The 24,756-nt window shown below is 40.0% G+C and overlaps 1 protein-coding gene and 1 pseudogene across 1 annotated transcript in view; both read left to right on the top strand.

Moving 5' to 3' along the window:
- Positions 1–24,756, top strand: part of LOC110502511 (glutamate receptor ionotropic, delta-1) — a 457,066-nt gene that overhangs the window by 216,303 nt on the left and 216,007 nt on the right. The gene's annotated exons all lie outside the window — the stretch shown is intronic.
- On the top strand, positions 18,631–22,280 carry LOC149972527 (coiled-coil domain-containing protein 106-like; annotated as a pseudogene).

Below are 24,756 nucleotides of genomic sequence, written 5' to 3' on the forward strand. Positions count from 1 at the left end.
GGGGATGAGGCATGTTGGAAATGGTGGGAAAAGTAAACAAACACAATTGAACAAGAACGCAATTTGCTTTGTTTTGCTTAGAAGAGATGTTTGTTACACTGATTTTAAGCATTTTTCATTGACGCTCTTATAGACGCAGACCATATGGTTTAACTGTCTAGCCTCCCTCTAAGGAATAACTATATATTTATAAATTCACGTTTTCAACCAACTGTTGAATATGAAAACCCTTATAACCCAAGTTGGGTGTTTTATTTTGTGATCTGTTTGTTGTGTGAACGGTTAGTTTGGTGACGTCCAACAGTTTTATGCTAGGGCAGTAACGTAAAAAAAAAAATAATTGTCTCATTATAGTCGCCAGACTGGGGACCTGGGACCAGTCAGTCAGGCATGAGGTGCCTTGGATATGCCAAGCTGAAAATGTCAACAACATGTTTCCTTGAGCTCACATTAAATGGTGACGGACGGTAATGGACTTGCTAAGACAGATACCCATTATCAAGTCAATTAAGCGACCCAACTCTTTGCTTTTACCTGTTAGTTAAAAAAAACACCCCACATGTTAAATGAATCACATCTTATTTTGGGAGTGGGAATCCAAACCGGGGACATGTTTTTCAGTTGGCTGTGAATACACTGCTAAATGTCAAGGTGACCCCTTACAGCACAAACAACACTCACTTCTATTTCCTGGAGATGGTTACTGGAGATGAATGGTATGCATGGCCTTGTTTCTGCGAATGCATTGTTGACAGAAACTAGATGTGATGTTTAGTAGTTGTGCAAAACACGAAAAACACATGAATTCCTTGGTTACGGCTGCAATATGCTGTCAAATTAGCAGGTCTCTTTAGTGGTACCATTTCTCTATTGTCTCTCTTTCTCTGTGCCTCCCTAAAGGATTGTATAATTGTAGAAATTATTTTGTGCTTAGCATAAGTAGTGTAGCATTGTGGATCTTGATGTATTGTCTCTGCTGTTGCTTTTTATGGGTATAGTGGTTTGGGAAACTGCTAGAAATGTAGCTAGTAGTGATTTGTTTGGCATTGACACCAGATTAGAATGTGTGTTTCTGTGTGTACTGTACAAAGGGTTCTGCCTTGTGGCTTACCAGTCATTTCTGCTGCCACTTGGTCCCCAAACCAACATGACTTGTGATTGAGACCAGACAGAGGAAATATGAACATTTTCATGGTAATGTCTGAATAATCTATTGTAATACAATGGTGACTGTTTTAGTAACAGATTTCTAGTAGGCTCTTTGGTATCACATGCATTTATGTCAGTCTCAAGGAAGACTGCAAAGGTTACAGTATACAAGTGGAACATTTATTACTAGAGTAAAACGTAACAATTGAACTGGCATGAGACTTTCACCCACAGTTGTCCAAACAGAGCTAGCGTAAGGCCACACCTCCAACAAGCCACACCTCCAGATCCTCTAATAGGCTGCGGTCGCTACACTATTTAGCATTTAATCTCCAAATTGCTTTTCCATAAATCTCATACTGCTTTCAGTTGATGTTTTGCAATTGTCTCCACATATCTTTGTGCCTTTGTGTTTCTGCAATGTCTTTTTTTATTAATTTCCCGTCTCTGGTGAATTAGGGTGCAGCTGAACATCCAAAGCTAGAGCGCTTCCTCATGCATGACATGAAAGGAAAGTTCTTCTGTAGGTAAAGGTAAAGCTTCAGTACGCTTCAGTCACTTTGTACATTTTGCCACTCTGACAAAAAGACTGCAGAGGCACAGACTACGTGCTTCCACCCTACAAAATGTGCAGTTCAAGCTGCTGTATGGAAAACATTTGCCTCACAAGTCATCTACTGTGGAAGTAACAGGCCTATTCTGGATGTCAGTGTGGACAAATATGGTTTCACACAGTGATGACTTCTTTGGAGGTGACAGCCTTTGAATGCTCTTCCATCAGCCTGCCACAACGCCATGTTCCACGGTGGTATTTCTGTCATCCAACTATACAACACATATATGAGCTTCTTCTCTACAGTGCTACAGGCTACTACGTCAGGGAGGGGGACACAGTTCTCCCAATCCTAATTATGTTGTCCAAGACAGCTAAGAGACAAACTGTACATTATATACGTGTGAATATCATAATTTCAGAAATGTCCTGGAAGAGTGACCTTTGGATGTACAGACACATTGCCTGAACGTGTATCTCTTAAGTAAGAGTACAGAGGGTTGTGCGTCCGGCACAGTACATCACACGGGGCCAAGATTCCTGCCATCCAGGACCTCTATACCAGCTGGGGTCAGAGGAAGGCCCTAAAAATTGTCTGAGAAATTAAGGATATTCCATGTGAGAAATTGCCAAGAAACTGAAGATCTCGTACAACGCTGTGTACTACTCCCTTCACAGAAAAGCGCACACTGGCTCAAACCAGAATAGAAAGAGGAGTGGGAGGCCACTGTGCACAACTGAGCAAGAGGACAAGTACATTAGGGTGTCCAGTTTGTGCTGTTCTGTGAAGGGAGTAGGACACAGTGTTGTACGATATCTTCAGTTTCTTGGCAATTTCTCGAATGAAATAGCCTTCATTTCCCAGAACAAGAATAGACTGACGAGTTTCAGAAGAAAGATCTTTGTTTCTGGTCATTTTGAGCCTGTAATCAAACCCACAAATGCTGATGCTCCAGATACTCAACTAGTCTAAAGAAGGCCAGTTTTATTGCTTCTTTAATCAGCACAAAAGTTTTCAGCTGTGCTAACATAATTGCAAAAGGGTTTTCTAATGATCAATTAGCCTTTTAAAATTATATACTTGTATTAGCAAACACCACGTGCCATTAGAACACAGGAGTGATGGTTGCTGATAATGGGCCTCTATACGCCTATGTAGATATTCCATCAAAAATCTGCCGTTTCCAACTACATTGGTCATTTACAACATTAACAATGTCTACACTGTATTTCTGATCAATTTTATGTTATTTTAATGTACAAAAAAAAAAAAATATTTAAAAAACAAGGACATTTCTAAGTGACCCCAAACTTTTGAACGGTAGTGTACATATTACCTCAATTACCTCAACTAACCGGTGCTCTGCACATTGACTCTGTACTGGTACCCCCTGTATATAGACTCGCTATTGTTTATTTTTTATTTTTTACTAATCTATTTTTTACCTAACTTTTATTTTTTCTTGAAACTGCATTGTTGGTTAAGGGCTTGTAAGTAAGCATTTCACTAAGGTGACACATGTTGTATTCGGCGCATGTGACAAATCAAATTTGATTTGATTTGAGATGGATGGAACGTCCCTTAATGTCACATTGCACCATCTTAGAGAGGTAGCAAGGGAGATTTAGTAGAGGATGAGCCATCTGGTTCCCGAGACTGAGAAAGATATGAATAGACAGAGAATTAAGAGGAAATATGATGGTATTTATTTAGTCCCTAAGTAAACTGTCATTTACCTTAATGTGTGATGTGAGTTAAAGCAAACCTGGTCTGTAACGAGGTTGGTAACATCAATTTAGAGTGTCACCTGCAGAGGTTATATTCGCCTCGCCTGCAGAGTCCCCCCCCCCCCCCCCCCCACCCCCCTATTTCTGCTTTGATTAAAATCACAAGCTTACTGCCTACGTTGATATTTCATAGTCTCTTCAATCTTGGAGATGCTTTAAACTTTTATTTCTTCTTCTTCTTTTTAAACTTTTTTTTAATGTTTGTCGTCAGTGAGCTCCGTGGAAATGTCACTTGTGGTATTTATAGTTGTGCCTGTCACTATACTTCTGAGATGTTAGACGTTGTGACATGCAGGGAGGTCAGAGTGTGATGATAGTGGCAGTGATAGCTGCTGAGAAGTCAGATGTGGTTGGGTGTTTCAGTTGGCTGTCAGACTCAACTACACCCCTCACTGTGTGAGGCCAGGATGCCTTTATGCACTCAGAAAAGTGAACACATCAGCAAAGTCTAAGAAATACAAGTTAATTGAGTAAGATCTAAGGCCAACGCATTTCCTAGAGGAAACTTTTGAAAGACTCCTAAGCCAGCTGTGGAAATATTGGTCTTACCAAAGCTCAGGTCGAGTTTTCAGTGCTTTAAGTACAACACTCGATGTGATTGTAAGAAAACTGATGTTGCCAAGCTGCAACATTGGTTTGTGTGTAAGTTAGTCAGACTCATAGCAGCGTTTTGTGAGCTTATTTTATTCGGTGTTGCGCTCTACTGATCTACTGAGTGACCCAGCGGACCTACCATCTGTCATAGCCAGTACAACCATGTCTCTTTATTTTAACGCTCAGCACTGTGTATATGTCGCCCTCCTTTCCCTTACAGTGTCTCTATCGCTCTTCTTCTGTCTTTCTCATTTTCTCTCTCCGTCTCTTTCTCTCTCCATCTCTTTGTCTCTGTCTCTCTCTTTGTCTCCCTCTCATGTTTGTTTGCCTTTGGTTTAGAGACTCCCCACAGCAGAGTAGTGATGCTAAACCATCACTCATTAGCTCAACAAGCAGCCCTAGTGGGCATCCACTGCAGCTTTCATGGCTCCATCCATTGTATCCCATGCTGCAGCCATGTATTTACTGTGACTTTTAGTCTAGAAGGTAAAGCATCTGCCAACTCAAGGGCATTATTATACTTATGAACTCATACATACAGTATAGTGTCACAAGAGACCTGCTAAGCCTACAGGTGTGTAATAGCTAATTAGCTATGGAGGAAATTATACACAGACCAGGAGTCAATCGTCCTATCACCTTGGTCACTGCACTTCGCCCTCCTACCCATCACCTATTTACGTCCACAGCAACTGCCATTTGTTGTGTGGTATTGTAGTTTACCGTCCCCTGTCTCTGGTTTTCATAATTTTTCATCACTGTCTCTCTCTTTCTCTCTCTTCTTTTATCCTTTTTTGAATCGCTCTCTCTCTCTCTCTCTCTCTCTCTCTCTCTCTCTCTCTCTCTGTGAGTGGGCATGATGTGGGTAGACTTACCCACTAGCGAGGGCACACTCTCCCCACAGGCTCTGTAGTCATTTGACCTTAAGGTCACTGCCTCACTGGGGGAACACTCACCAGCTGAGATCAGCTGTATTTATCCATCTACAGGGGAACCCAGAGCTGAACGCTCCCCTCATTAGCCGTGTTTAGGAGGCTTACAGGATATAAGCATGCAGGAAACCTACCATTAAAGAATGCAAAACGCTCTCTTCTGCTTTTCTAGGGTAATGAAAAGGTTATGAAGTATTTCACATGCAAAACATGTTGTCTTTGCTCCCAACAACTTTGAGTCTAATTTTAGCACTAAACGACTTGCATTGTAAATAATGCATGCAAAGTATAGATGGTCCAAACATAGTTGGATATAGATTGCTGTTACTTTTAAGATATTTTAGATTACGGTTAATTTTGGAATAAAAAATTATATTATTGCAAAAGCTTTGAACCGTAACAATGGTTCAACCACATTGTAACTGTAAGACTTAGCTATACATGTAGCCGAGTTTTGCCTTGAAACAGAGTTTTCAAAATGGTTTCCGATGTACACTGAGAGTACAAAGCATTAGGATATCTTACCTAATATTGAGTTCCACCCCATTTTTCCCTCAGAACAGCCTCAATTCATCAGGGCATGGACTCTACAAGGTGTCGAAAATGTTCCACAGGGATGCTGTCCCATGTTGACTCTAATGCTTCCCACAGTTGTCAAGTTGGCTGGATGTCCTTTGGGTGGTGGATCATTCTTGATACACACGGAAAACTTTTTAGGGTGAAAAACCTAGCAGCGTTGCAATTCTTGACACACTCGAACCGGTGCGCCTGGCACCTACTACCATACCCTGTTAAAAGGCACTTAAATATTTTGTCTTGCCCATTCACCGCTGAATGGAACACATACACAATCCATATCTCAAATATCTCAAGACTTAAAATTCCTTTAACCTGTCTCCTCCACTTTCTACAAGGATTGGAGTGGACTTAACAAGTGACATCAATAAGGGATTCACTAAGACAGTCTACTGTATGTCATGGAAAGAGCAGGTGTTCCTAATGTTTTGTGGACTCAGTGTAGCTCACATGGTTCAAAGTGATGAGGCTAATCACCACATTACCCAGTGGTTTATAACAAAAAACCTGCCAAGAGAGGGCCACCCACCAATACTCACGGACTAGGCGAGGAGGGCATTAAACAGAGAGGCAACAAAGAGACCAAAGATAACCCTGAAGGAGCTGCAAAGCTCCACAGTGGAGATTGGATAATCTGTCGTTAGGACCACTTTAAGCCGTACACTCCACAGAACTGGGCTTTACAGAAGAGTGGCCAGAAAAACACCATTGCTTAAAGAAGAAAATAAGCAAACATGTTTGGTGTTCGCCAAAGGGCATGTGGGAGACTCCCCAAACATATGGAAGAAGGTACTCTGGTCAGATGAGACTAAAATTAAGATTTTTAGCCATCGAGGAAAACACTATGTCTGGTACAAACTCAACACCTCTCATCACCCCAAGAACACCATCAGCAGGGACTGGGAAACTTTAATCGGCAGCGGACTGGGAAACTGGTCAGAATTGACAGAACGATGGATGGTGCTAAATACAAGGGAAATTCTTGAGGGAAACTTATTTCAGTCTTCCAGAGATTTGAGACTGGGACGGAGGTTCACCCTCCAGCAGGACAATGACCCTATGCTTACTGCTAAAGCAACACTCGAGTGGTTTAAGAGGAAACCTTTAAATGTCTTGGAATGGCCTAGTCAAAGCCCTGACCTCAATCCAATTGAGAATCTGTCGTATGACTTAATGATTGCTGTACATCAGCGGAACCCATCCAACTTGATGGAGCTGGAGCAGTTTTGCCTTGAAGAACGGAAAAAAATCCCGGTGGCTTGATGTGCCAAGCTTATAGAGACATACCCCAAGAGACTTACAGCTGTAATTTCTGCGAAAGGTGTCTCTACAAAATATTGGCTTTTGGGGGGGGGGGGGGTGAATAGTTATGCACGCTCAGGTTTTCTGTTTTTTTAATTCCAGGTTGTAAGCAACAAAAATGCCATGTGGGGTAAATCATTTCGCAAGCCACTATATACCCATTTACCCTCCTTCTCCTCCTCCTTTTCTTCCTTCTCCTACATCCATCTTATTACTTACAAGCTTCTAACACTCTCTTTATATTGGCCTAGTGTGTCTAATTGGTCAATCAAACAGTCCCACACCACTATAAAGCAGCTTCAGGCAGTGTGGAGACCTCTACATGGGTCCTGCGACTGCTCGTGTATGTCCTCTAACAACATTTATCACGTCTCGTTAATTTCCCTCCTAATTATTTCAGCTCTTTCAACTCCTCTCCCTTCATGTGGTCAGAACACTGTTTCCCTGAGTCATGGTTTCCCACACCAGTGGTTCTATTTGACTTGTTTAACAGAGAGTAAATACTGTACATCCCTGGAGGAAACTACTAGTTTGGTCAGGCCGATAATGGGAGTATTCTAGTCTGGAGGTTTGTTGGTACAGTACAGTAGCAGGGCGGGGCGGGGAGGAGAGACAGTGATGATGTGCAGGGGGATGTGTCTGACAGTCATATTAGTGGATGGAGAGTGATTCACTGAGCTACGCCTGTCAACCTTTTACCAAAATGGGCAAGATGTGGAGCCCAGCCCAACCAGCTCAGAAGCTCTCAACCTTGATTGAAGTGGGAATTACATTTCTCATTGAGAGATTGACAGCTTTCTTACATTTCCTCTACAATCCATTTGTTATAAAGCAGGGTTTGGGAGCATGGTGACATAATGCAGTTTCCTAGAACCCTGATGGTAGGTTCTAATATAACTTGAGAGGCTGACCACGACTCTATTTTGTTGCTCCCAGCCTATAGACAGAAACTAAAACAGGAAACGCTTGTGCTCAGGTCTGTTCAATGCTGGTCCGACCAATCGGATTCCATGCTTCAAGATTGCTTCGATCACATAGACTGGGATATGTTCCGCATGGCATCGGACAATAACATTGATGAATACGCTGATTTGGTGAGTGAGTTTTTTAGCAAGTGCATCGGTGATGTACCCACAGCGACTATTAAAACCTCCCCCAACCAGAAATCATGGATTGATGGCAGCATTCGCGCAACACTGAAAGTGCGAACCATTGCTTTTAATCAAGGCAAGGTGACCAGAAACATGACCGAATACAAACAGTGTAGCTATTCCCTCCGCAAGGCAATCAAACAAGCTAAGTGTCAGTAAAGAGACAAAGTAGAGTCGTAATTCAACGACTCAGACACAAGAGATATGTGTCAGGGTCTACAGTCAATCACGGACTACAAAAAGAAAACCAGCCCCTTCACGGACCCCGAAGTCTTGCTCCCAGACAAACTAAACAACTTCTTTCCTCGCATTGAGGACAATACAGTGCCACCAACATGGCCCGCTACCAAAACCTGCGGGCTCTCCTTCACTGCAGCCAACGTGAGTAAAACATTTAAACGTGTTAACCCTCGCAAGGCTGCCGGCCCAGACAGCATCCCTCGCCGCATCCTCAGAGCATGGGCAGACAAGCTGGCTGGTGTGTTTACGGACATATTTAATCAATCCTTATCCCAGTCTGCTGTTCCCACGTGCTTCAAGAGGGCCACCATTGTTCCTGTTCCCAAGAAAGCTACGGTAACTGAGCTAAATGTCTATTGCCCTGTAGCACTCACTTCCGTCACCATGAAGTGCTTTGAGACTAGTCAAGGACCATATCACCTCCACCCTACCTGACACCCTAGAACCACTCCAATTTGCTTATCGCCCCAATAGGTCAACAGACGACGCAATCACACTGCACACTGCCCTAACCCATTTGGACAAGAGGAATACCTATGTAAGAATGCTGTTCATCGACTACTGCTCAGCATTTAACACCGTAGTACCCTCCAAACTCGTCATTAAGCTCAAGACCCTGGGTCTCGACCCCGCCCTGTGCAACTGGGTCCTGGACTTCCTGACGTGCCATCACTAACATTGAGTGGCTGCTGCCAACATACTCACTCACATCTCTAGCCTCTTCAATAAATAAAAATTGGATGTAATAAATGTACCATATATGATGTTTACATACCTTACATTACTCATCTCATATGTACTGTATACTGTACTCTATACCATCATCTGCATCTTGCCTGTGCCGTTCGTCCATTTCTCATCCATATATTTTTATGTACATATTCTTATTCAGTCCTTTACACTTGTGTGTATAAGGTAGTTGTTGTGAAATTGTTAGATTACTTGTTAGATATTACTGCATGGTCACATTAACATCTTCTAACCATGTGTATGTGACAAATAAAATGTGATTGGATTTGTCAGACATCAAGACATCAACGCACTAGAGGAATTAGTGTGAGCATTAGCGAGTGATGAATCCTCTTTTAATGGATTGACTGGATTAATTATTCTGTCTCCACAAACTGATACTTTGGTGTGAGTGTTTGTGTGGCAGTTTTTGAGTGATAGGACACATTGAATCAGAGGGCAGAGATGGGTTCTCTTTTCTTCTTAGAATTGTTAACCATTCATCTCCACACGCGGGAATGTATCGCCAGATCTGGTATGCTTGATTACAAGGCTTTAATACCATCCATATAGTGTTACAGACACATTTAGGCTCGTGGCCAATCCTCAATAAGGGTTTGTGAGATACCCCTACACCGAGGTAGAACAAAACACAACCATGCTTTTTCACATCTCTTATGTCTCCCATTAATGAAATGGTTGGTTATGTAAAAATATTATGTCCTAAACTTATCAAAGTGCAGAATAATGCCTGTCTGGAGGGGGGATGGGCCACATAAGCTCATTTGACCCAATAGTGCATGCTCTGATAATGTAACAAATGTAAATACAGGTAGTCAGTTGTCTGCACTACATCCACAAACAGCATTAGGATATCTTAATGCATCTTGGAAATATAGACCTGTAAGCACAGAGATACAATAGGCGGAAATGTCACCGATGAATATTTAGGATGAATTTAAGCTTTAGTTTTTGGTAGCTGATTAAAAGACAACTTTCCAAGTCAAATTTGTTCTCATTCAGTGTTTTATGGCCCTGTCTGTCAAAAATACATACAGTTACATGTTTTTTGATGTTGTGGCTATTGTAATACAATCAGCTCTAAGAAAAACAAGTGGGCACAAACGCTGAAAAGTTTCCTCTGTGGATTTTATTTGTTCAGCCCCTACCTACTCTTGCAATGACATTAGCCCCCCCCCCCCCCCCCCCCCGCCACCACAGTACCATTAACTTGTGGTTAAATCACCTGTGTATAGTCTTGTTTTTAATGAGACGTCCTTCAGATTGATGTACTATTCTTATGACCTGTAGTCAAGTCTATTTTTGTGCAGTTCAACTTTTTGGGAATCCAAAATACTTGCTATAATTACACTCAAACACATTTGTCCAGATATAGAAAAGGTAGCAGAGTGCTTGGCATGGCAACACCAAATATTCCAAGTCGCAAGGCTCTTTGAGAATCAATGAAGCAACTCTGAGGCTCCAACAAAAGGAAATATAGTCCAACCCTTGACACCCTCTCCCTAACTCTATAAATACATTAAAATGTTTTGTTTTGTCACACACCGGTGCAGGGTGCAGGGTGCAGTAAAATGGGTTGTTTTACAGGGTCAGTCATAGTAGTATGGTGTAAATGAGGGTTAAATGCCTTGGACAAGGGCAAATCGATTTTTCACCTTGTCGGATTGGCCTTTCGGTTACTGGCCCAACGCTCTAGGCTGCCTGTCGCCCTACATCTTGCCCCCACTGTGGTATAACTTGTCCCTACACGATTGGGCTCTTAAGTCACCTCCTTCCTTATAATTTAGAAATGAGCTTTGATTCATGGTTAGTCCAATACGTAGGATGCAACCACACATGATGACAAATGCATAAGGCAGGTGTTCACTACAATGAATCAACACAACCTGACACTCATTGAAAAGAAATGCCATCAACTTACTTGGCCTTCACATACAGGATGATAGGAATTGGACCTCTACAATGTCAATGTCATCCTGAATCTCCCAGAAGTGTCCTTGATAGGCCCACTCCACCATCAGCCCTCCCCTCTGGCAGTTACTACATACAGAGACACCATGGAACTTGACTGCCACAGGTCAGAAGGCCATTCAACAGCCAAAATGCCATCTGGAAAGTGCTGGCGAGCATTGCACTCATATGTACCTTTTTGCTACCAACCATGGCTTGCCAGCCCATGTGATACCTGAACTGGGCTCGTGAAAAATGCATCGGTCTAATGCATCAGTCTAACCTTTCCCTATTTCCCCCACAACATCCGGCAAACGAGGCCCATTAGGATGGACACATTTAACAAAGATGCTTGTATGTCATTGTGTATGGTGGATGGGGATTGACTGTGAGATATTGGCCTTTGTGCACCATGCTTGACCAGCTCCACCTCCTCCGCAACCTCTTTACTGTCCATCACAGCCCAGGGATCATCTTCAAATGTGTATGTGTGTGGAGCTGTGCTATGTCCCTCATAACACTAGTAGTAGTAGTCTATGACCTACACTCTAAGTAACCTCTAGTTAACCCGAGGTTGGCCTCGCCGGTTCTGTCACTCTCCTTATCTGCTGCTGGGCCTGCCACTGACCGTGGTCACAGCCAACCAGCCAAACACGCACAGTTAATATCATCCAAATAATCTTCCTTCCCGACTTCCAAAAGAAAATGAAGGGATAACTTAACTCTATTTCTTGAACTGCATTGTTGGTTAAGGGCTTGTAAGTAAGTATTTCACGGTAAGGTCTACAGCTGTTGTATTTGGTGCATGTGACAAGTAACATTTGATTTGATTTGAATATGTAGGATGTGACTTCACATTCAACATTCAACATAACAAAATCGATAACACTTTACCTTAGGTGTACATTCATTAATATTTAACTAAATAGTAATAAATGTATTAATAACATAGTAGTCACATGTAATTACTATGTCAACACTATATAATTACAAGGTAATAACTGTTTAGCGGTATAGGTTATTACACAAGTGGAACAAGAACATGTTCCAAATCAGCTTGTCGGAGGGTATTCCACACATGTAATTACTCATGATTTATGTATATGTAATTACAATATGTTTTTGTCCAAATGTAACTAACATGTTCTGTAATTACACTTTTGCAGTCTCCTGTGTCACACCATGTTAGCAATGTTACATATAGCAACATAAGTCACTACCACCAAACTAAAACTAGGACTCTGTCAGCTGTTGTAACAATGCACACCCTATCATTAACTACAGCTTCAGTTATCTTATTTCCATATTATTTGGCTTAAAGGATGAACTGAATTAAATGTAAGAGCTATGTATTTACAATGGATATGCATGTAACTATAATGTACCTACCCGGGAGCAAGCAACTTAAACTAAAGTGTTATAACATTTGTAAATAATATGTACCTGCCTTTGAAAAGGGATTATTTCCCAGGCTTCAAAGGTGTAATATAAGTGAAATGTTCAAAATAATATGTTTAAGGTTAATTTATAATTTGGGATCAAATATGCTCTGAAAGCAAACATGTTGACATGAGTACCCTGAGATCGGGGAATTTTTGCCATTCTGAAAAAATTGTTAGCTGTACTCATGTACTCATGAGCAAGCAGCTTCAAGTAAAATGAAACACAGTAGGGTAAACCTCTTTATTATAATCATTGGGAAAATACACTTCAATTAAGAATAAATGTTGTTACAGCACCTAAAAGTGTAGTTACAATTTACGTTCAATGCAATTACATATTTCACAGGATATCAAAATGTAACTTATTACAATGTTGTTATTAATAACAGTATTGAAACTACAATGTTTCTACACAGGAACAAACAACAATGTAAAGTGAAACATATCATGAATTACTCATGTAATTACAGTACTAAATAGTTACAATGTTACCATGATGGCAGACACCCAATACAGTACTCGTAGTTGTGATCAATGGGAATCCATCTCAATCTAGGAAGAATGTTGTTACAGCACCTTTAAGTGTAATTACTATGTAATTGATATTAAATATTTTGCAGTGTATCAAAATGTGTAATTACAATGTAATTTACATTTTTTTTATAATACCTGCAACGTTTCTACACAGAAACAAGCAACTTAATGTAAAGTGAAACGCATTTTGATTTACTCATGTAATTAATATGTAGTTTCTATGTCACGTGTTTTTGTGTTTTTTATTGTAGTAGGTGAAGTTTGGTAATACACTTTCTTGAGGGTTGATGCATAGCGTGTTGATCGGACAGTGATATGTTTGGAAGCAATGGAATCCATAGTCTCGTGTGATATAAAAACATTTTTAAGTGGACTGACCCAAAAGACACGGATAGCAACAAAACATGCTTATAACCCTGTCAAAAGAATGAAACACAGTCATTTGAAAGACAACATTGACCCTTCTTATGTGACAAACAATGTCCGATCTTACAGCTTGGAATGGTCTTGACATTTCCTCTAGGGGGTGCATGCTAAGAGTGAAAATCGTACAGCTGATACACTAATCGGACGTCTTTGACGAGTTGAGAGGGTACTCCTTTCTAATTCTCTTTACCCAACCAGTACATCCACTCAATAAAAGGAGATGCCTCTTTAAACTTGTTTTGGTCTGATTGCACCTTAGCCTCCCAACCTGCCCCTTTATTGACTGCCACACTCTTCAATGTGTTGTGTGTGTGTGACAAACTGTGTGAGGATCCACAAAGTTGTGTGTCTGGTGATTGTAACCCAGCATATTCAGAGACCTGACAAAAACTCTCCAGCAGTCACTCAGAATTGTGGAACCTCTTCGCACATGTCAACTGATGATAGGGATTAAGGTTGCCTGTGAACGGTTTTCCACCATTTTAAGAACTGGGCACCGTCTGTTGTTTAATCTCCATCATCCCAAACAACCAACCCTGTCTTCTTCACGTTTGCCCCATCCTTCCACGATTGTACTGAAAGATAGGAATAAGTGAATATCGTTATTTTGTGACAGATAGTTGGCCAGTGGTTAGTCGCGCCTTGAAATGGTGAGGGATCAGTAAATCCATGAGAACTGGCCTCTCGAGTGGAGCAGTGGTCTAAAGCACTGCATCACAGTTGCTAGCTGTGCCACTAGAGATCCTGGTTTGAGTCCAGGCTCTGTTGCAGCCGGCTGCGTCCGGGAAGCAAATGGGGCACAATTTCCCCAGCGCTGTCTGGGTTAGGGGAGGGTTTGGCTGGCAGGGATGTCCTTGTCCCATTGCGCTCTAGCGACTCCTGTGGCGGGCTGGGCACATGCACACTGACGTGGTCGCCAGCTGACATGGTCGCCAGGTGTTTCCTCTGACACATTGGTGTGGCTGGCTTCTGGGTCAAGTTGGCATTGTGTCAAGAAGCAGTGCGGCTTGGTTGGGTCGTATTTCGAAGGACACATGGCTCTTGACCTTTGTCTCTCCCGAGTCTGTATGGGAGTTGCAGTGATGAGACAAGACTGTTACTACCAATTGGGAAGAAAAAAAAGGGTACAAGTAAAAATATATATAATCAATGAGAACTAGCATAATTTAATTTATGACACAAGGTCTGATGGGTAAAGTTGTATACTGTAATGTTGAATGACCTGAAACATGATATGTCCAAGAGAACTGAGAGATGTATTTGAGTGCCCCTTTACGCTGTCCAGTAAATAATGCATCAAATATCCCAAAAGCCTGATTATTAAAAACACCCTTTTACATATTGTTTGTAAGTGAGCAAAAATGTCCTCAGAGTGAATATAGGTAAACACAACTTTTTCAGAGTCAAAATTGCTAATAATTGGGTGTTGTCCCAAACAGTAACAATGACAATGCACCTCTCACCTTTCTCAGGCATTCTTGTCAGGGTCCTTGAGCTCCGTGCAATGCCATCCTCTATATATATGTTTTTACATTGAACCTTTATTTAAGTAGGCAAGTCAGTTAAGAACTAATTCTTATTTACAATTACGGCCTACCCAGACAACGCTGGGCCAATTGTGCGCCGCCCTATGGCACTCCCAATCACAGCCAGATGTGATGCAGCCTGGATTCAAACCTGGTACTGCAGTGACAGCTCTTACACTGAGATGCAGTGCCTTAGACCGCTGCGCCACTCGAGTAGCCGAACATGTAGTGTGACCCCTGTGCAATTCTGCAATATTGCAAAAAGAAATTAACACATCAGATCAATAGTATATGACAATGGAAACCCCAATATGTTTTTCATAAATGGAATCCACCATAGGCCCCAGACATTGAGACCCAGCTTTTGGAAACACAACCTTAACTTGCCATTAAACCACATTATCTTCAGCCTGGAGAGACCTACTCGCCATACCTTGTTCCATTTCGGTTCTAACCTATGTCACGGAACACTAACTAACATGTAACTACTTATCAGAGAGCCCCACACTCACCAGTACATTGTGTATGGTTGTTGTGCATAATTTTATTGGGGCTGAAAGAGCATGAAAGAGCATTTCTGTGAGTGACAGATATTAACAAAGTGGTCAAAATGATGTATTTTCTAACCTTCACAGGTTTACAACTAGCTCAACTATTTAATCATCAATGAAGCATCCCATCCCACTGTAAAAACAAAACAAAAAAAGTGTTAGGGATTTTTTGAAACTCTTTTGGGTAATGCAGCCCCTGATTGTGAACCACTTTCTAAAAATGTAATTATCCCAAACTTTCTTAGTGTGTCATTCATTAACCTACCGATGAAGAAATGTTACCCAATTGTAAGTGAAACCAGAGAATGGCTAAAGATGAAATCCTTCCTGATGTAGCAGAGGGAGTCTGATGATGCCTCTTGTTTCGACAAATCCTGCAAGGAAACACCCACATTTAACCCAGACACAGGTGCACGTTTTAGAGACTGACACGACGTGATAATTGAAATGGAACATAGACTAAGTAATTATATTACATTCAATTGCATTCTAGTGATTATCAATTGACTTTTTCAGTAACAGTAGCAATGCATCCACATTGTTGGAATTAGGAGAACCAAAGCTCTCCAGATAGAGATGAAACATCTTGAGTGGTAGGCTGCAGGCCAATGGTAGACCAGAATGGTGTGGGTTTCCTAAGCTCTTCACTTGCTCTAAACGGGCTGGCAGTCCTGAGTGTCCAGAATGGTGTGCGTTTCCTAAGCTCTTCACTTGCTCTAAACGGGCTGGCAGTCCGGAGTGTCCAGAATGGGAATGCAACTTGGACACAGAGGAGAGCGAGCCCTTGTAGAGACTGGAAATCTGGACTGAAAAATGATATATACTGTAGGTCAACTAGGTTTTCATACCAGCTCAAGATGAAAGTGAAATGCACTGTCTGTACAGCAAATTTACTTTTTTTTTTTTAATTTTTTTTTTTTTTTTTTTTACAGTAATCATAATTTCAAACATTTCCAAAGTGCTTTAGGCCAATCAATACCCGTTGTAATGTTAATTTACTATGTGTATCCATCTTTGCATGCATTCCGGATCATTATCTGCTTTGTATCCGTGAAATACCAACGTGCAGGATATTGTTGGAACTTTACGCCAAACAATCACTTTGAGCGAAATCGAGGACAAAACGCAGTGACAGTCAACGTTGGCCAAGGAGAACCAAGGTAAATAAGTAGTCATATATTAATGTAGTTAAAATGTACTATTGAATTTGTCTTGTTAATCGGTGGATTTCATGTGAAATCCACGCTTTTTAGCGCTTTTTGTGGGACCATCTTTTTCTCGCTCCCATCCTGTCGTTTTTAACATAGCTAGCTAACGTTAGTTAGGGACTAAGTGACACAGCTGAACTGTTGCTGGTTTGCACAAACAGTAGCTTGCTGGTTGTATTTTGCCAATTATATTATCTTCACTTGGTTTATTATCTTGCTAACAATGTAACAAAATATATGTTAATTGTTGCTTTGGCAGGATAAGCCAGTTTTCTAACTGTCAGCTAACTTTTTGATGACTAGCTAACTAGGAAGCAGTGCAAATTACATTATAATAGTATTAGCTAGGAGCCTGGCTATAGCTTGACCAGGTAGCCATTTGTCATGTGTAGCCTGGCTATAGGTTGGCCATGTGTAGCCGAATAGAAGCCGACTCATATAGTGCAATTCTAATTCAGATGTCCTTCATAAGCAAATGTAAAGCCAATATAGCATTGTAGTTAGCTAGATAGCTAGCAACCTCAGTTAATAAGCAAACTAAGGTTAATTTTACTAGCTAGGCTAGTCTATTGTCAGTGTGGTGCTAGCTAAGGTTAGCTTAGCCAAACCATTTGCTGATAGTTAGCTAGACAAGCTGGCTGCTTTATTATGCTCGCTAGTTGTATGCCATAGCGCTAGCCAGCTCATTAGAAGTTGTCACCAACATTGTAGTTACATAAGAAGTGATATACCAATTTCCACATAAGTAATAACCTAACACTACAAAATGTATATACAATGTAGATAGTGTGATAATATATATGTAATTACACATGGGTTCCTACAGTAATACCTGATGTATTAATATAATTGGCCTTAGAAGTATTATGCAGTATTGCACCTGTAATAACCATAGCTAGAATGAATACCTGCAATTACATAAAAGTACATTTTAGTACCTTTTTTTGACGAGAGCTCGCTAGACACTTAGTGATTCTGAAAACCATGTTTGTATGGCCCACACATTTATAATAGATTCCAATTAGATTGCATGACACATTTTTCAACAGTACTTTGGTTTATACTGGAAATGTGTTCTTTGTTCATCTATAGAATGTCATGTAAAAGGACTTACAAACAAAGAAAGAAGATGACCTCATCAGGCAGAGGATGGTGCCATAACCGAAGTGGTAGATGTTGAGATCCCTAAGCAAGCGGTACAGGAACCAACTGTGGTTGCTGGAGATGATGATATAGCTCCCATAGATGGTAAGTATGGCTTAATTCATCAAAATGTTTGCTTTCAGTAGAAACAACAATACAATTATTTGTCGTAGAAAGTTAAATATCTGACCTGACCAAAGCACCAGACTCTGTTGGCTCTTTGATATTGTTTATGTGACTAGTCTGTAATATTGACACTGCAAAGTGCGAGCTAGTGGGTAGAACCTTTCTAAGTACGCTTCAGTTCATATTTCAGTTCAGAAGTGCGACAAGAATGAATTCCTCGCCCCATGCAAATACCTATACCACTTTCACACCAAGAACAAGGGTTTTACCCTGTATATTTGAAGTGAGTTTAGCCCGTGGCAGACCATTCATACTTAACCTATGACACAGGTAATAAGCATGAAGGGCCATTCATTGAAAATATAAGAGTGGGCTGTTGCGTTTAGACAGTACTGATTACGGGTCAATGAACACAGGTCGACCCATACAGACCAATGGCTCACCCATGTTTTGCATGTGTTATTAGATCGGCCTTAAATCCATCTTGATTGTTTGTGCTTTAAATATTGTGGAGGAACGAATGGTTATCCGACCTGTTTTTGTGTATCACAGGTCTGTGCATCAGCCAGGCTATAAACTATCTAAAAGGCAGGCCGGTCCACTGTCTAGTGGTTGGGAATCCCTGCTTTAACCAGTCATCTCTTGGCTGACATTAGCCAGGATGTTTTATTTATTTCTCCCTTCGGACAATGGGGTCAGACTCCCTCCCTATGACAAACAAGTCCTGCCTCATCTGTTGTTCAGTGTGTTTGCATTGTCTAATGACATAGTTAAACAATTGTTCCGTAGAATATCTTATAACGTTGCAACGAATGCCCTTTGTTTTAATTATAGTGTCTGTATCAAGCCCCTCTTACCATACATCTGACAATTTGAAAGTGTAGATGCTGAAGAGGAAGATCAAGATGGAGGCTTTGGAAGTGGAGAGGGACTTCCTCCGCAAAACTGTTAACCAGTTGTATGGTAAGATAACGTCAGAAGTCTGTTTCCATATCTGTCTGGGATTTTGTCAACATAATTGCTGTCAAGCCAACCCAATTTGTCATTAAAGAAGATAAGGAGGCTTATATTAAAGACTGTCGCTGATAATGTCTTTCACCAATCATCTGTTGGCTGACATTAGCCTGAATGTTCTCTTTATTTTTCCTTTAACTGTAGGGCAAGGGGGTCAGACTCTCCCTAGGACCAAGTCCTGCCTCTTCTGTAGGTACGTTTATTTGCATTGTTTAATGGCATCTTTAAAGTTTTGTTTTAGAGTAAGGGAGAACTTTCACATACTGTACAATAAGAGTGATAGTAATTAAGATGATGATAATGATGATGATAGCTACAAGTTTGACTCTAGAGCTGTGTCTCTAAACCTTACTAGCTGTTAAATCATTCCTCTGACCCTGTTTCCTCAGACAAGGTTTAAGAGGTCTTTCTAAGTGTATTGGTTTTGTTCACGCCAAATTAGGCAAATATCACTCTGTGTGTGCTACATGAACACAGCTAGTCATGAATGTGTCATATCTCATCACAAAAGGGGCGGGTCCAGATACACAAACAAATTTATTCATGATCCAATTTTGGCAGAAATGTGCTGACTGTGTAGACTACTGCCAGATTGGCTTGGCTGCATTCATGCATAAAGGAAATTAGCTAATTTCATTGAGGTATTATAATAAGTGTGCTTGCAGAACTCTCTTGTTATTCTGCATATTTAATATTATTATTCCTCTTCTGCCCGCTCCTGCTCCCTATCAACTTAATAAAATGTAAAAACTATTATCATCACTTAAACTCTATTCTGTCGAGCGTTACATTTCCAGCTATGACTTGTTTTCTTGATACTACTTTTACTTTTTATGTTAGACTTTTTAATACCCCAAAAGCTCACAGACTCCTATTCAATTTCCTAAACATTCCAAACTGACCATTGTTAAGTCTGCTATCTCTTGTCATTTAAAATTAGAACAGCTCCTGATTACCTTAAGGGCTGCTTAACTCACACTTTGATACTATTTGTAATAGAGTTTTCCCCGACAAAAAAAATCTTGGTCGACTAAGAGTCTTCTGTTCTTTCGACTAATTGATTGGTCGGAATTTTAAAACTTGTTTTTTTCCATATAAAGACACATCCTATGCATTTGAATAAAATCATCTATATTCACTGAGCTTGTCTGATGCTTTAAGCACTCTGTTTGATTAAATAATTAAGACGCACAAATGACTAGAGGGAATCCGACCAGCAATTCGGCTCAGAATTGCTACGCTATGTTTAAAAGAAAAAGACAGCAAGTGACTGTGACTAGCACACGTTGTCTCTCTGCTGCAGCAACCACTCGAAAGGGGGGAATGTTTAGGCTACTGGATGCTCATGAGGTAAATGGAAAGTCAGATGTGTGGAATATATTTGACTAGTTGTGGAATATACTGGAGATCAAGAAGAATAAAGGAGAAAGTGCTGTGTGCATTTTATGTGTGCCAAACAGGTGCTGTTAGATTACAATAAAGCAATTCTGACCAATTGGAACAATGTAAAAAAAACACAATATAAATAAATAAGCGTAGCAGTCTGTTGTAAGGTTTTTTGTTGTTGTTGTTATGCCTTTATTACAGCAAAGACTAAACAGTCGCATTCATTCGTGAATGCAATTTCCGAAATGGAACAGTTTATTTATTGTTTAATTATTCAAGGCTTGCTTTATTGCATTTCAAATCATGAATGACTCGTATGCTTTGTGATGACATAAACAAATGAATGATTGACTGATACAGTAGCCTACAGTATATGAGTATTGAAGTATACACCTAAGTAAGTTACGGTATTAAGACCATAGAGGATGCGCTCTTAGGCATACAGCTGGTGGGTTCACAAGGCTGCTATACTTAGCCTACTAATGATGATGACATTACTTTTTATTATAATGATGATCGTAATAGTAATAATAACAATTAGAAGGAGATCAAGAAACAGGAAACAGCGTTATTATTATTATTATTATTATTATTATTATAAATATTATTTTTCTGACAATTTGGAACAGTGTAAACAACACTAAATATATTGTAAATAATACCAGGGAAGTGTAAAGCCTTTATTACAGCAAAGCAAAGATTACAGCCGCATTTTAAAAATTGTTTACTTGACATGTCGTTGCGTAAGGCATGGTGCTCACAGAATCAGTATGCTATTAAATAGACACTCAAACAGGCAACAGAAGCAGGATCTGTCTTATTTCTGTAGATACTTTATATTTAGAGGATTTATAAAGCCAGGCACATTTAACTGTTAGGCTATTGATTATAGACCTAATTAAGTTGGGGTTTCCTCTCGTCCTCTCTCGTCCTCTCTCGTCACTTTTCGTAGACAATAAGGCAAGGGCTGTTTTCTCGTCTCCTAACTATGGTGCTGCCTCCGCAGCATTATTCTCAACACCAATATGCTGGTTAACTTTGCTATTAAGCACATAGCAACATGGTCTAGGAAAATGTACCAATTGAACAGCGAACTAATGTGCTTAAGAACCGTGGACAGCGACCACTAGCCAATGCATTTGTTATAGCACATTTCTTATAAAATAGTGTATAGTGTATTGTGTAAATAGTGTATTTTTTATTAGTGTTGCACCATTGTTCTTATGTAGTTTAACTGTATACATAAAAAGTAGCATGTCATTGAGTGATGGACTGCGCCATCCCCATGGCCTCCACAGTGGATTAGTTTACTCAGACAGGCGTGAATCAGACTTATGTCTTGTACACCATGATATATGTTTGTAAAATTTTGAAGGCACACGGCTGTCTTTATAAGGTCCCACAGTTGACAGTGCATGTCAGAGCAAAAACCAAGCCATGAGGTCGAAGGAATTGTCCGTAGAGCTCTGAGACAGGATTGTGTCGAAGCACAGATCTGGGGAAGGGTACCAAAACATTCTGCAGCATTGAAGGTCCCCAAGAACACAGTGGCCTCCATCCTTCCTAAATGGAAGAAGTTTGGATATAGTTTTTTGGTTTAGAATAAATGCTAATGTGTTCTGATTTCAGCAAGCACATTAATACATTGCTTTATGTTTTACATGTTAGCAGCCACACCTACAAAAAGAAGGGAAGCATGTCCGCTGCTTTCCACAGCGTGGGAGTGGATCGCAACACTATGGTGATGAGTGCCCCTCTGGTAGAGATCATGCTTGTAGTGCCGGAGTTCCTTCATTCACAGGCAGTGTTTGAGATCTCTAAAGAGACACTCAACCAATATGCAAGAAGGATCACCAAAAATGCAACAGCAGAGGTGAGCTATGCTATAAAATAGAAGAGGCGTAATGAACTGCTCCCTATTACTTATAAGTTCAAATAAACACTGATTATGCACACTCATTCACACACACACGTGCCCGCACACATACACACACTGGGTAGAGATAATGTAAGAGTAAGATAGTGTGTCCCTGCTGTAAAACAATCATAAAGATTTTTTGAGATGTGGTGCAAGGAACTGCTCCATATCCCCTATAAACTTGAAATGTTGAAATGTTAAGGATACAGCATGTTCTGGCTGTAAATTCGAAAACAAAAATAAACAAAATATTGTGAGTGGTTGACACTTGCTCCAGATGTTCCACAAAGATAATCACAAAATTAAATCAAATTCTAAAATCCAAAAGGAGCGAATGATTTTAGAATGGCGGAGCGCCGTTCCTGAATGCATATAGTGGAAACACTGCAAAATACATTTACATGCCAACCCCTAACTATAGAATTCCCAAGTACTGTACTGGGTATCTGCCATAGTTTTAACATAGTAACTACATAGTGATTACATCAGTAATTCACAATGTGCTCCACTTTACATTAAGGTGCTTGTTCCTGAGCAGAAACATTGTGGTTACAATACTTTTCTTTATAACATTGTAATAAGTTACATTTTTATATCCAGTGAAATATGTAATTGCATTGAAAGTAAATTGTAACTACACTTTTAGGTGCTGTAACAACATTTATTCTTAATTGAAGTGTATTTTCCCAATGATTATAATAAAGAGGTTTACCCTACTGTGTTTAATTTTACTTGAAGCTGCTTGCTCATGAGTACCTACAACCTTAAACATATTATTTTGAACATTTCACTTATATTACACCTTTGAAGCCTGGGAAATAATCCCTTTTCAAAGGCAGGTACATATTATTTACAAAGGTTATAACACTTTAGTTTAAGTTGCTTGCTCCAGGGTAGGTACATTATAGTTACATGCATATCCATTGTAAATACATTGCTCTTACATTTAATTCAGTTCATCCTTTAAGCCAAATAATATGGAAATAAGATAACTGAAGCTGTAGTTAATGATAGGGTGTGCATTGTTACAACAGCTGACAGAGTCCTAGTTTTAGTTTGGTGGTAGTGACTTATGTAGTTACATGTAATAAGGTTACATATTAGGATGCATTGCTAACATGGTGCGACACAGGAGACTGCAAAAGTAATTACAGAACAGGCTAGTTACATTTGGAACAAGACATCTTATAAATATATGTGCATAAATTATGAGTAATTACACGTGGAATAACCTCCGACAAACTGATATGTTCTTGTTCCACTTGTGTAATAACCTATACTGCTAAAACTTTATTACAGTGTAATGACTTATTGTTTACATAGTAAATGACATTTATTTTATAAATATGTGTATTACTATTTAGTTACATATTAATTAATGCACACTTAAGGTAATGTGTTACCAAAAAGTCCACCCACAGGTCAATTAAGCATGTGTACAGGAGTGGTCTAACATCATGATAATGTCTAATGAATTGGGTAATTCATTATGGAATATAAAATATGGATTTATGTATTTTCTACAGTAAATGGGGCACCACCAATCATTTAAGTCAATAGGAAATGTTCTTAGCGAGTAGGGATTAACCGTACGTATTACAATCATTTTATTGACGTGGGATGAAGCATCTCAGAGACAGTGATATTATTTTATAAAACAAAGAATATTTATCATAAAAACAAGGTAATACTACAGTAAAGGATGAATTAATCATTGACAGATTATGGCAAAATGATATGCAGTGATGAAGTCGTTAGCAAGGGGAAGAAAGAGGGGAAAGTAGAGTATGGTTTCTTTTAACTCAATCTCTTGTCAGATTCCCAATTGTCCTTTCAGTGCGAAAATGGGAGAAATGGTGGGATACGGGGAAAATACTTAATATCATTTAACATTTCTACATGACTCAATGATCATAACATTCATCAGTACACTTCTTATCTCCTAGCCTAGAAGTTTATTTTATGATTTCTCCCAAAAAGCAAGGGTTTTGGTGTTCTCTGAATGTTCTCTGGATTCCATATAAATGGTCTGGATTCTGTCCATTTAGAGCAGGGCGAGCCATTTGGTGGGCCCCTGCTGTTGCTGTGCCGTCCTGGATAGAACGTTTGAAGTGTGGAGTGTTATTTTGTAATCCAGATGTGTGTGCGTGCACTGTTGTAGAATTGGAAACTGATCACCACACAGCGCCAATACCCAGCCTGTCATACATGTCACTGCAGCTTATAATGTGCAAGCTGGTTAGGCCCCAGAACTACAACAACAACTGGCTACTTTGTCCTCACCTTGTCCTCACCCTGTATGTCCTGGTCACCTCAAAGACTTTGAATCAACCTTGCACACTTAGTTTCAGTGGGGAAAATACGAAAAATGTTTGAGCTACACAGTACATACTGTTGTACTAAAGGTTGCTTTCCTGTGACTTTGTTACTCTACTAGAGTGCCTTTGTTGAGAAAAGCTTGTTATATTTAGCAGAATTGCCCATTGTTGATATGCTG

The sequence above is a fragment of the Oncorhynchus mykiss genome, chromosome 23 (genome assembly GCF_057628025.1).
Source record: "Oncorhynchus mykiss isolate SJ-2025 chromosome 23, ASM5762802v1, whole genome shotgun sequence".
Classification (NCBI taxonomy): Eukaryota; Metazoa; Chordata; class Actinopteri; order Salmoniformes; family Salmonidae; genus Oncorhynchus; species Oncorhynchus mykiss.